This window comes from Acipenser ruthenus, chromosome 8 (assembly GCF_902713425.1).
Source record: "Acipenser ruthenus chromosome 8, fAciRut3.2 maternal haplotype, whole genome shotgun sequence".
Lineage (NCBI taxonomy): Eukaryota > Metazoa > Chordata > Actinopteri > Acipenseriformes > Acipenseridae > Acipenser > Acipenser ruthenus.
The window spans coordinates 58,677,661-58,690,872 of NC_081196.1; positions in this window are offsets into that span (position 1 = coordinate 58,677,661).

A 13,212-nucleotide genomic window follows, 5' to 3' on the forward strand; every position below is an offset into this window, starting at 1 on the left:
AAAATGCAGATATGTATCCACTTAGGCAGCTGGAACTAAACTGAACTGGTGGGCTTAAGGCCCCTGTATTTATACTACTATTTATATTACTGGAAAGTTCTAGAAGTTACTCCAAGTTTACTCAGCACTGAATCTATCTGGAATGTTCTGGAAAATAGGTAAATTTCGAAATATCACTGTCCTGGTCACAAAAGCAAAGTTTGTAGGGAATAATAGCCATTTTCTATACTTTTGAGACATAAGCAATTAGGAAATAACACTTACTACCCAGGAACCAAAAAAAAAAAAAAAAAATTGTTACACGGTGTTTATCACTCAGATGTTAATTACTTAATTATTCTTGATCTCAGTTGATTGGAGTCGCTATCCGCACATCGTCAGGTACTGACTGTACTATGGGACTGAATTGCTGTTTAGTCGGTTTGTGCAAATGCTGCTGCAAATTTCTCAAGGCCCTACCTATAAAACTTTTTTTTTATTATTGTATTATTTTCTGTATCTTGGAATCCAGTGGAAGTCATACACTGTTTTACATATACCATATAAATAAATAAATAAATAAACATGAATGTACTTAGATTCAAGTGTCTATTAAAACCAAATTAGCATAGTTAATGAATAGCCTATGGCGCACATTGTAGTAAATTGATACATCTTGCACCAACAGATTCAATTTATTGAATGTCTTGGAGCAATTTAAGCAATTCTCAGCTGATGCTGGAAATATGCCCAGTGCTACCAACATACACCTGCTAATGCATCAATGCTTTGGGCACTAAGTCCCTTGAAACTAATACTTTATCACCTGCCAGAAAAAGTTCATATCATGAAAACAAGGAGCTCAGTTCAGAAAAAAAAAATCTCTTCCTCATGAAAGCTAGTTTTTTTAAGCTTATGCAGTATGGTTTTAAGGCAAATCAGTTGCCATGTTTGTAAAACAACTGTAGAATATGCTTATGCATAAACGTTATATAAATATAGGCAGTACATGATCATGCTCGGATAAGTGAGAAAGATGACATGCTTTGTTGTTGAATAGACCCCATTAGAAATAATGGCATTTTACAGCCAACTGCTGCTCACTTATTCTCTTTATAATTACCCCATTTTGTAAATCAGCAGGTGCCATAGAAAATGTATTGAAGGCACTATTCCGAATATGATTTATGACAAAAGCTGGATATGTGGACAAAGTGTGTTCAGTTCTGCCTCAACGCTATTAATGTGCATTTTCAACAGTATATCTTGCTGTTGGTGGCAGGCCGCATTGATAGTCAGAGTGCGTTACAATCCAAACACTGTGAAGCAGCTGATTCTTAGCAAAGAAGAACAATACATTTACAGAATGCAAATCATTACATCTGATTGTTCTGCATTGTGTACAAACTGTATGATTTACTGTTTCAATGTGTAAAAAGAGCAGTCAATGGTAAAAAGCTAATACAACCACAATTGGGAAAGATTATAACTCCACTATATTCAAATATATAACAATGGGGGCAGTTTCCATGGAAAAAGAAACATTTCTCTCACCTTTTTCTCACTCTATTTTGGTAGTAGTTTCAGGTTGTGTGTGTTTCCATGTAGTTTTCTTTTAGCCAGAGAAATTCTCGTTCCAAATGCAAATAACCTAATGAATATTAAAATGCAGGAGGGTATATTTAAGTGTTTGTGTCTCAGTTCCAATTTGGCCTTGCACGATTGCTAATATCGTACAGCTTTTTAAAACTGGGTTTCCAAAGGTTTTTAGATTGTGTTAAAACACTGAAAGTGCAGCCTGCCTCATTTTGCCACCAAAAAAATGTAATAAAAAAAGCATTGGGAGTGTGGGGTGGGGGACAGGACGGAACGGGACGGGACAAGACAAACGCAGCCATAGCATTACACAGATAATACGCTAATTTTATACATATTTGGGTACAAATGTGACTTCTTAGGTACCCATTATAGATGGTACTTAAGCTAGTGTTCAATGAATTTCATCTTAATGCTAACGGGGGCAGAACAATCTAGGCTAAAGCAATCAGCTACCCGATGACTAATGACAAAGATAACAAAAGTAAGTGTAAAGAAGGGCTTTGTTATTTATTTATGTATTTATTGCAAAGGTTTATTTTATATTTGTAGTAGCTTCAGTATTTTTTATAACCTTGCTTATAAAACAACTTAACTATAAAGCACCTTTTATGAGTCAAATGTAAGGTGACCAGGCATCCTGTTTTGGATAGGACAGTCCCACTTTTGGAACACTGGTCCCAGTATCCCTAGAACCTTTATTAGAACACTCATTTCCTCCTGTTTTTTCACCCAGCATCGTTGCACCGGTAACAGAATATTGTATTTTCATGCAGGCTGCTGTATTACTACCACATATCAGAGTTGTTGAGTCGAGTCAGTGACTCAAGTCACTTTTCTTGGGACTTGAGACTTGACTTGAGACTTGAACGAATTGACTTAAGACTTGACTTGGGACTTGGACTACTTGACTTGAGACTTGATTTGGGACTTTGACTACTTGACTTGAGACTTGACTTGGGACTTGATGAAAATGACTTGACAACAATAAAACGTAAAACGTTACACCAGTGTTATGGCTTGTGTTGCACCCTAGCTCTGCTCGTCCTCTCGCTCTCTCTCTCTCTTTCTCCCTCCCTCTCATGCTGCACACTTGTGTGTGAGTCTGCCTGGTCCCTGTCAGCGCCCCACCAAATTTTGGAAGTACCGATAACCAGCCAAAAAGTAGCCAAATTGTGTGTTTTTTAAAACAGCCATAAACCTGTACTTACATTTAAGACTTAAGTATATATTACAAAAGCATACATACAGTCAATGCTACATTTCTATTTAAAATAAAAAATAACACACGTATCAACGCTGACATGTCACATCACCGTGCCATGTCTACAACGCAGTGCACTGAAGCTTTAACACTTTGTGCATAGCTCATCACAACAATAAGAGGGGCTGTAAAATATGACAAGTGTATTTGAAAACATATTTTCTATTGAAATAAGTCTATATTCACTTTCAGTTCACCGCAGGTACCTCTAAGAAACGTATGTTAGTGAATAATACAAAATAATTTATTGCACACAGTGAAAAGATAGGATATTTAACACATTTCCTCACCTTGAATAGTAATAGTTTAATAGTAGAAAGTGGCTCAAAAAAGTCCTCGTATCTATCAATCACGGCACACAAATGATCCAAGCAGAAACTGCAATAGAAAAAAATATACAGAACAAATACTGGTAAGAAATTAAATATTTTGAAAAAAATTGATTCTATGAAGTAACCATTTAATAATAAATAGAAATATTGAGATATGTAATGTTTTCATACAGGAAGGGCCTGGTTTGCAGATTGGACACTGGAGGATAGCATAGAGATAGAGATAGAGATGGAAAGTGAAACTCTAAGAGAGAAGCTGCAGTTTCTTAGGCAGAAAAAGGACTAGGATTTGCAGCAGTAATCAGCAATAAAATAGAATCTCGTAATTTGATATTATTGAATTGCTACTGTGTAATCTAATAACTATACTTTGTAGAAATTAAATTACAAAGACAATAAGATCATTTATTCACAAAAAAAGTTAAAGATTCCACTCTGAATATCACCATGAGCCCCCGCATTCACTTTCAATATGATATTAGATCAAACATTGCCAAAGTGAAAATAAAAACCCTAGAGCTTCACCGTAGCTTGGAAGTTATTCACAATATTTCCATGCTGTCCCACCTTAGTCAAATGGCAATAATCTGAAACTGAATAAATGGTGTCACGTAAAAAAAAAAACACACACACACACTGAATGAAGAGGTCATTAAACGCCTCATACTGTATGAGGCGTTTATAAAAGATTATAAAAGATTGCTTGGCACCGCCTTCAGCTATAGCAGAAAGTTGAGTGATGCTACGTCACAAATGGGATTTGCACTGCTAAAGTATCATAAACATAATGTATGACTTCTGGACCCTTTTTCCTGAAAAAAAAAAGTTTTTGGTCAATTGTACGGCTTTTTAGCACGAAAAGACAATTTACCCAGCACTTAAAGTCGTACAATGTTTTAGACACACACTTCCTATGCATGTGGTAAGTGCGTGTAACGTCACATAAATAATGACTGTGGAGAGAGAGTAACAACTTTCTAAGCAGCATGGAAAGCCGGCCACTGTCTAGTTTACTGTGATGCCTTGCAGCAAAGGCAGTGCAGGAGAAGGCATGGACATGGGTTGAGTTGAGTGGGATGGGGCAATACTTTTGGAAAGCTACAGCTAAAACAAAGTTTTTATTGAAAGCTAATTGATTCAGCCTTAATATGTCTCTGTAGAGCAATGGAGTTGGTTTGATTAGCCAGTACATCATTGGGATAAGCTAATGCTGGATTTTTTTTAAAGCATTTTACAGCACTGGGGAGTCCACCTGGATTGCATCAGTCTCTTTTTAGAGGTTATCGCAGGATTATCATGACTAGGTGGTTCATGCAATCCAAGGTAATTCCCCAGGGCTGTAAAATACGTCCAGATGCAGTGTATCCCAGCAGGATACGGGATGATCAAATCAATCCTAAAATTCACAAGCTTGTGCAGATTGAATATGTATGCTTTAACATTACAATCACTCAGCATGTATAGAATTAGATTTGATCTTAGCAAAAGGGATAAGGACCACATGATATACAAATGGCGTGTGAGTGTTGGCAGTACACATCTTGCCAAATAGTTAAAGCAGGTGTTTAGAGAATGGGCAGAATGTGGTGTATTATACAGTCATCAAACACTTTTTGTTTGAGGTTGTAGTCAAATTGCAGCTTCAGCCTGAGGTGGGAATTGAGATAGACCAAAAGTGACAAGTATGGGAAGTGGTTTTAGAATTGTAAATGACCAGGAAATAACCAATGATGAAAGAGGTATAACGAACACCCAACCGGCTCAGACATAAAGATGCATCTGGTGGTGACATAATCATGGTAGATAGGGCTAAGGGTCCCCCGCATGACAGAACTGGGTCAGAGACTTAGAAGAAAAAATAACTTGAAAAATGACTGAACCCACCAGAGTATGATCTGTTGGAGACAGGAAGATAAAACACACCTGTAGTGTTTCTTTGCAGCACTAGCAATATCACTAGCAATATCAATAAAGGTTATTGCAGCCAGGCATGATAGATTAAAAAAAAGTAATCTAGGATAGTACTGATATGTACTTGATATGTACAGATATGTACTTGCTTCTTAAAAGCAGAAACAGAATGCAGCTATTAATAATTATGTTTCTAATTACAACAGCTATTTCTTTTAGTGTTTATTGGGAAACGGTTTGCTGCTCACAAAAATAGATAATGGACTGTAACGTTTTTTGTCTTTTTTGTTTTTTTACTAATAATGTCATGTATTGTATAAAAAAGTATTTTGTAGAATAAAATAGAAAACCTAAACAATCAGTAAAACATTCATAGTGACTTGAAACAAGACACTAGAAATTACATCATAGTAAATGCAGGGCATTATGGATGTGTCTTGCAAATGTTATGATGCCAGTTGTAGTTTTCCACCATCTCTACCAACTACTGATTCTGTGTTGCAAAGTAACGTGTGATCCCAAAGCATGCTGTGACAAAAAAATAAACCTATCAATAGATAACCGTCAGCACATACAGTATCCTACTGGTTTGTGGAGGAACTTCAATGTATACACAGTCCTAGTACTGCAAGAGTTCTATTTAAATGTAAATGTGAGATATTTTATTTATTTTATGCAGGAACAAGTTTATGAGTCATACAGATCCATTTTTTTGAAGTTCATTAAACTGCTTTGCACAAGTTAGCTTCAATTGAGTAGTACATTTGCTGTAATAAATGGCTCTCTAGATTTCTTGGGTTTGAAGGCAATAGGAAACTCATCCTGAGATTTAGATATGAGTGCATGACAAATGGTTCCTAAAGGTAATTAATGGCACTCATATGGCTAATTAAAAGCTCTTTGGCTTCCCCACACATGGTTGTTGCAGCTGTTTCACATCCTATCACTGCTAAGCAGAGACATCAATTCTAAGACGGTTTCGTGAAAAGCACGTGGTTCTGCCTGCACCTGCCATGATGAGACCATATTTCATCCTGTCAGCAAATTAACATTCTCCAGGGCTGAAAAGACACATTTTTCCACCTCTCACATCATTCCCTAGTGGTAAGGGACAGTAACTTGTATCCATTTTTGATACTAAATATATCATATTGTTGCTTGGTTCACTGATGCAGACACCTGCCTCCTGCAGTAAACGTTGTGCACCAAATCTAAAAGATTTCCCCAGGGTTCCACATTCAAGTATCGGCTTGTAAGTATAGCTTAATATCATGTCAAGATCTCCTAAGGATGATACAGCTTGTCAAGCGATTGCAGGATTGAACCTTCGTCTAGTGAAAGTCTGAAAATGTCCTCTGAGTGTTTGAAGCATGAGCAGACAAATAAAAGGCTAGCAAGTCATTTGTAAAGATAGTAGCTAACAGCATGCATTTTCCCATTCCCCATTAAAGTTTGATAAGGAGTAAAAAGAGAACAACAGAGGACAATGCTCTATTTTTCATTGATAGCGATGTATTTAACCCCTTACAGGTGCATTACATTGTAACCGGTGGATTTAGATTATTAGGGTCTTAAAAACCAAAAACTTGAAAAATGGCACTATACAAATAATGAAGTACCTGAGATGAGGTTGTGAATATACTATATGATTTTCTTGTGATGAATTCATAGACGCTTGTATTAAAAGGAACACATTTTCTGTTATACATATATTAACTGCTGTAGAGGTGTCTAGTGGAAACCGAATTGTCCAAAGGAGGATATAGGGGGGATTTTCAAACATCAGCGTTAGTGTATGGAACTCACTGTATAGTAACAACAGCTTTAGTAGCAAGTGATTGTCAAATGAAATGTGTTAAATAAATCAATGAAAAAGTGGATGAGGTCGTTAATGAACTAATTTCTTGTTAAAAAGCTTAATTGTTGCAGGTCACGTACATCACTTCCTGTCTCAACGAGTAGATAAGGGGACCTCGTTAATCAAAATGCATGTTAATGAGGTCAAGAAAAATGAATGGACGCATAATTTGTTGTTCCAGAATCTACTAGCGTACAGGGAGATGGCTCTCCCACCAGCGAGCAGCAGCCAAAATGGAAATAAAAATAATGGGAATATATATTTTGTGTATCATTTGTCAACTTCATTTAAAATTGTACATTTTGTCGACCAGAATGTAACTTTATTTAGAACACTTCACATATATTATTCTTATTATTTATATTATTATTATACTTATTTATTTCTTAGCAGACGCCCTTACCCAGGGCAACTTAAAGTTGTATACAAAAAAAAAATACATATCAGTAATTACAGTACAATTAAGAGCAAGATACAAAATATAGTGAATTCAGTCCTAATTAGAGCAAATACAAAACACAGTACAATTTGATATCGGGGCAGTTCAAGAGCAGATAACAGTGTTGATAGTTACATCAGGGTTAGATACGAGTGCAAGTGAAATACAAAATACTACAGATTGGGTTAAGTGCAGGATTAAATACAGTAAAATAGGGAGCAGATAAGTGAAGGTTAAAGTGCATTAAAGGCAGAGTGCTATATTGTTTTACAGGAGTTCTCTGAAGAGGTGTGTCTTGAGGAGGCGCCGGAAGGTGGTCAGGGACTGGGCAGTCCTGACATCCATAGGAAGGTCGTTCCACCACTGCGGGGCGAAGGTGGAGAAGGAGTGGGCTCTGGAGGCAGGGGAGCGTAGAGGAGGTACAGCCAGTCTTCTAGTGCAGGTGGAGTGAAGAGGTCGAGTGGGGGTGTAGGGAGAGATGAGGGTCTGGAGGTAGCTGGGTGCAGTCTGGTCAAGGCATCGGTAGGCGAGTACACAGTTCTGGATGAGCTGGAGCGGACGGGTTGCGGATGCAGGGAGGCTGGCCAGGAGGGAGTTTCAGTAGTCTAGGCAGGAGAATACCAGGTCCTGGACGAGGAGTTGCATGGAGTAGTTGGTGAGGAAGGGTCGGATTCTTCGTCTGTTGCTCAGGAAGAATCGGCAAGTGCGTGCGAGAGTGGAGATGTGCTGGGAGTAGGAGAGACAGGGGTCCAGGTTTACTCTGAGGTTCTTGGCTGAGTAGGAGGGAGAGAGCGTGGTAGATTCCACAATGCTGATTTACAATTATCTGGCGTGTGGGTAAAAATTGGACGGCACGGGCAGATAATTTTTTTTTTTTTTTTAATTAAACAACTCTGTTAATGTGAATTTTGCCATCTTTTTTTGGGGGGGGGGGATGAGGCGGGGGGTAAGCCATCTATGTAGGCATGGTTGGAATTTATTTTCTTATATTGACAGCTACTTTTGTATGTATTTTAATATGTACGATTGTAGGCTATAAATAAATACGTTTGAAGTGCCATTTGTGTTTGTAGCGATAGTTATTATACATGTATACCATGTATGTAGCATTTCATTATATATTTATTAAGCTTTTAACCTTAGAACTCCCTAACAAGGACGCATTGCAAATGCGCAATCACCTGAAAGTAAACTATTGTAATAGTATCAGGGCCATAGCCAGCCATGAAAAATGACGAGGCACTTGCCCATGCGCATTGGAATATTAATATACTGGATTCGCTAAATTGCAGACTACCAAGGGAATGTATTATTCCTTATTATTATTATCTGGTAAATCTAAGAAATGAATCCTGGTCCTGAACACCCTCTTTCTGTATTGTCGGCGTCGCAGCCGGGGTCTGTCAATCTCAGGCTCGCACTCAAACTCTAAAATTAAATGTACTGCTACTGCTGCCACTCCCAGCAAATCCACACTGTAGTTTGTTTATTCTTTTTTTAACACTAAAGAACTTAAATACTGTTTCAAGGTGAGTTATATACTTTTTCGTTAATTAAAACCCTCCTTTTCCAAGTGCAAATTAACTCCTGATTAATTATGACAATTAACACTGATTTCCTTTTAAATTCTCACACAAACAAAAAAAACAGTCACAAGAAGCACTGCTCGTTAACACAATAATATTATTTCGTAAATCAAAATAATTTTGGAAATCATATTAGCACGATTATTTAATAACGAACTAGGCATAACGACTGCTTGAAAATGCCAAAATCAATGCTACATACTGATTTGTTCATTAACACTGGCGTTAGCAATTACGAACTTTTGAAAATCCCCCCACAGTGTCTGACAGGAGAATTTGTTGAAGCTCATCCCCATAAACCTGAGGAAAATGTTCTTCTGCAATTAGAGGTTAGAGGTGTTGTTTTAAGTGGCTGTTAAGGACTTCTGAGAGCAAACTATATCTTACATGATGTTTGTTTAGAGAGAGAGAGAGAAAGAGAGAGAGAGAGAGAGAGATAGAGAGAGGTGTTTCAACAAGTGTAGGGGCTCAGCTATTGTGAGAAGGATAACATCTGAAGTTAAAATTATAGGAATGGATTCTGGAGGAAAACAACCTGTCATCTATATAGAGAGAGATAATATGATGAATTGTCAGAGTAGACACCTCGATCATCTCCACTGTCTACCAAAGCCATACTTTATCACTGTCACAACTCTGTAAGAGAATACGAGATAGGTTAATATAAGCTAGTGGTACCTCAGGATACCTAAAGCGTTTGCAAAGACTGCATGTGGCCTTCTACCAAATTGCCTAGCAAGGTTCTAACAATATACCAACCAGTCAAATGAATGTTGTAATAAATCCAGCAGTGTTTGTTGAATCCGGGACACTCTCGGAAAGGATTTGAAACACGAGTGATATTTTAAAGTAACCAATTCATAATAAACAAATGTAAGAACAATGAAAGTAGACCATTTATATCTAAACATCCTTTTTAAAAACAACATGTATTATTCATATAGTACATCCCTCTTCAAAACATTCAACTATATATTCCTGTGACAGGCTGGCTGCAGGGAGGAACTCAGACCAGAGAGAGAAACACACAGACAGACGGTGATGATGAGAGAAACTGAGTGCGATGGTTGCACTCAGCGTTTAATAACAAATAAATAAAAAGGTTGTAATATACAAAAACACAGGGCACGGCGCTTGAGGCCAAAATAAACAAACAAACAAAACGAACTAACACTTAACAAACGGTGCACAGAGACAAACAAACTCTCTCACTCGTTCTCCACTCTCGAACACCCAACCCCGAGTGAAAGAAATGTGCATCTATATATACTGTTGTGCTGGGATTCAATTACTAATTAATTATTCACTTGAATCCCAGCACGTGAATTAATTCTGTGCAACCCCGTGCTCACATACTATACTTTAAATGCACGTGCAGTGATGTGCAATCCCGTGCCTAAATACAAATATACAATTTAAATCACACGTGAAACACAGACCCGTTTATATTCCGTGTACCAATCTCTATACACCAACATTAACACACGCAACATACAACACATAACATACACATGCACACAGGGGCGGGGCACATTGCCACAATTCCCCATGGTCATTCCTTTGAGAAAATAGGTACAGTACAAGAAGTCTTTATAAGAAAGAGTGACTTTTAGGAATTCAAAGACTGTATAACAGCACCCAGTTGAGAGCCATTCCATGAATCATAAGTTCAAGGTCGTGGAAAGGTTTATGAGGCGCAATGAACAGTTTACCACTAAAGAGTTTTTTACAACAATACTTTTTTATTTATTAATGTCAGCATGTCAGCCTGGATTGAAAGTGTCAGCAGTATTGCCATAGATTAAGAATGCCTAGTATTGCATAACTGCATCGCCAAATATTGATTTCTTTTATTTATTGATCTTAAATTAAAAAAAAAAAAAGTTTTTTTTTTTTTTTTAATGACAAAGTGCGGACATTTAACTAGGGAATGTGCCTATATGTATTTTTTTTCCTTTACTTGAGAATAATATATTGAATGAAAATACATAAATATTTTGGCAAACAAAATAAGAGTAGATGTTAAAACTTCATGCTGATTTGAACTCGGCTCTCGCCAAGATAAGCGCCAACTAAGACGTAGCTTTACAGTAATGTGATCCATCTGCATCTCCATCCATTTGCGTTTCTTTCCATCTGATGATGTCGATATCTTTCTGCCTGGTGTTGATGGCTGAAGTGTAATGCTGGCTCCAGGCATCAGCTTATTTTGCCTCCCTGGCGCATCAGCACACACAATGGCTGCGATGCTGTCTCTGGGGATCAACCATAGTGCGGTCTCCCCAGCACATCAGCATGACAACCGCCTGGATTGAGCTAAGTAGGGTACATCTCTGGCGTCTTCAAGTGGGCACCTTCCGTCCTCTGTGTTTCGTCGACTAGCCCACGACACCTCAAGAGAGCTTGACAGTGATTCTGGTGTCCCAGCATCACCGACCTCCGTCCCCCACTCAACTCAACCCAGCTTACTTACCCGTACGTAAGCGTTGCTTTCTATCTATTGTGCTTGAGATCCCCATCCCAAAAGTAAACGCTTTGAAAATATTTAATACAATCCACATACCACTGGTCATTAGTAAGATCTAAATAAGTACTGGTCTTCTCTAATAAGATTTGTATTATTTAAATACATTTCATAAAATAATTCCATTTATCATTTGAGGATCAATTAATCAAATTACCTTTCGTTTCTTGAATTAACGATTAAGCACAAAGCACATGCAAATGCAAAGACCAGGCACATTTATCCAACTTTTATTGCTGTATTGCATATCCTGAGATTCAAAAGGGTTGCAAGAAAATTGTTAGTATTGCAACACTGTGGATATAAAGATGTCCAAATGAAAATTCATAGGCTTTATTCGCAACACATACTTAAGTAAATGTTGCAAAGACCATGCTATCTGCCTCACCACAAGATGATGTAAAGATGTGTAAACATCACGTGCACAGCAATTTAAATGTCTTTGTTATGAGCACAAGTTTATCTCTTTGATACATGCATATGACTGTACATACAGAACACACCATGGCTAATCACAAAGCACATCTGTGTAAGGAGTGCTAAACTAGGTAAACATTTGATCCTGCCAGAGTCAGATGTGAAAATATCAGCCTAGAGTATATCCATTGAAAAGCTTGCAATACAGTTCAAGGAACATTTATAAAGTGCATGACAATATCATTGTAATAAGAAAAGTTATACTAGAAGACAATCAAATGACTTTGGGAATAAAAACACTTCTGAAAATGTTCATATTGCAGCCTCCTCTAGCATTAACAAGATAGTATTGATTTTACTTAAACTATTTAATGTCTTTGATATATTGTCAAAACAGCTTTGATATACTGTCAAAACAGCTTTCTTCACTGTGAGCAGAAAATTCATTAATTTTTATTGAAAAAAGAACACATGATATTAAATAAAGGCCATCAGTCATTAAAAAGAATACTGATAATATATATATATATATATATATATATATATATATATATATATATATATATAGAGAGAGAGAGAGAGAGAGAGAGAGAGAGAGAGAGAGAGAGAGAGATCAGAAATGTGTAATCTAAAACAATGAAAATAAATAAGCAATGTCTTCACATGACACAGGGTCGGTCATAAATAACTCTCTTATTAAGAAATACAATAGGTTGTAAAAAGGGATTTTACCAATTATTTGTCATAAAAATGATATGCTTGACAGGGTGTTGGTACGCTTAAACTCTGGTGGGTCTCTCGTGGAGCTTCAATATAGATTTTGTAAACCACAGAAACCCAGCACTTTTGTGAACATATGTCAAATTACTTCATGCACTAAATGTGCTTCTTGCTACCCCCTAAAGAGTGGAATTCTGTCTGTTTTTACAAAGCTTCAAGTAGGTTTTACTGTATGTGTTATTAAAAAAATACAAAAAATAAGTGCATGAATTTTGCAAAAAACACAGGTATGTATCAAAATGGAGACTGAATAGTTGGATGTTGGTTTCAGTTGCAATCAATACATACGAGGCGTTCATATTTTAATTATCGTTTTAAACATGGTTGCCAGTGTCAGAGCATGCTTTGATGCTCTTCACTCCACTTGACCTGTTAGGCAATGTCCTGTGTCATATTACTTTTTGGAGGGTAATGTATATTTAGTGCATGAATGCTTTACCATAGTTGCTTTCTATACTAAAATATGAATTACACCACAAACTGCAAGAAAATGTAAATCACAGTGCTGTAATTAATTACTGTATCA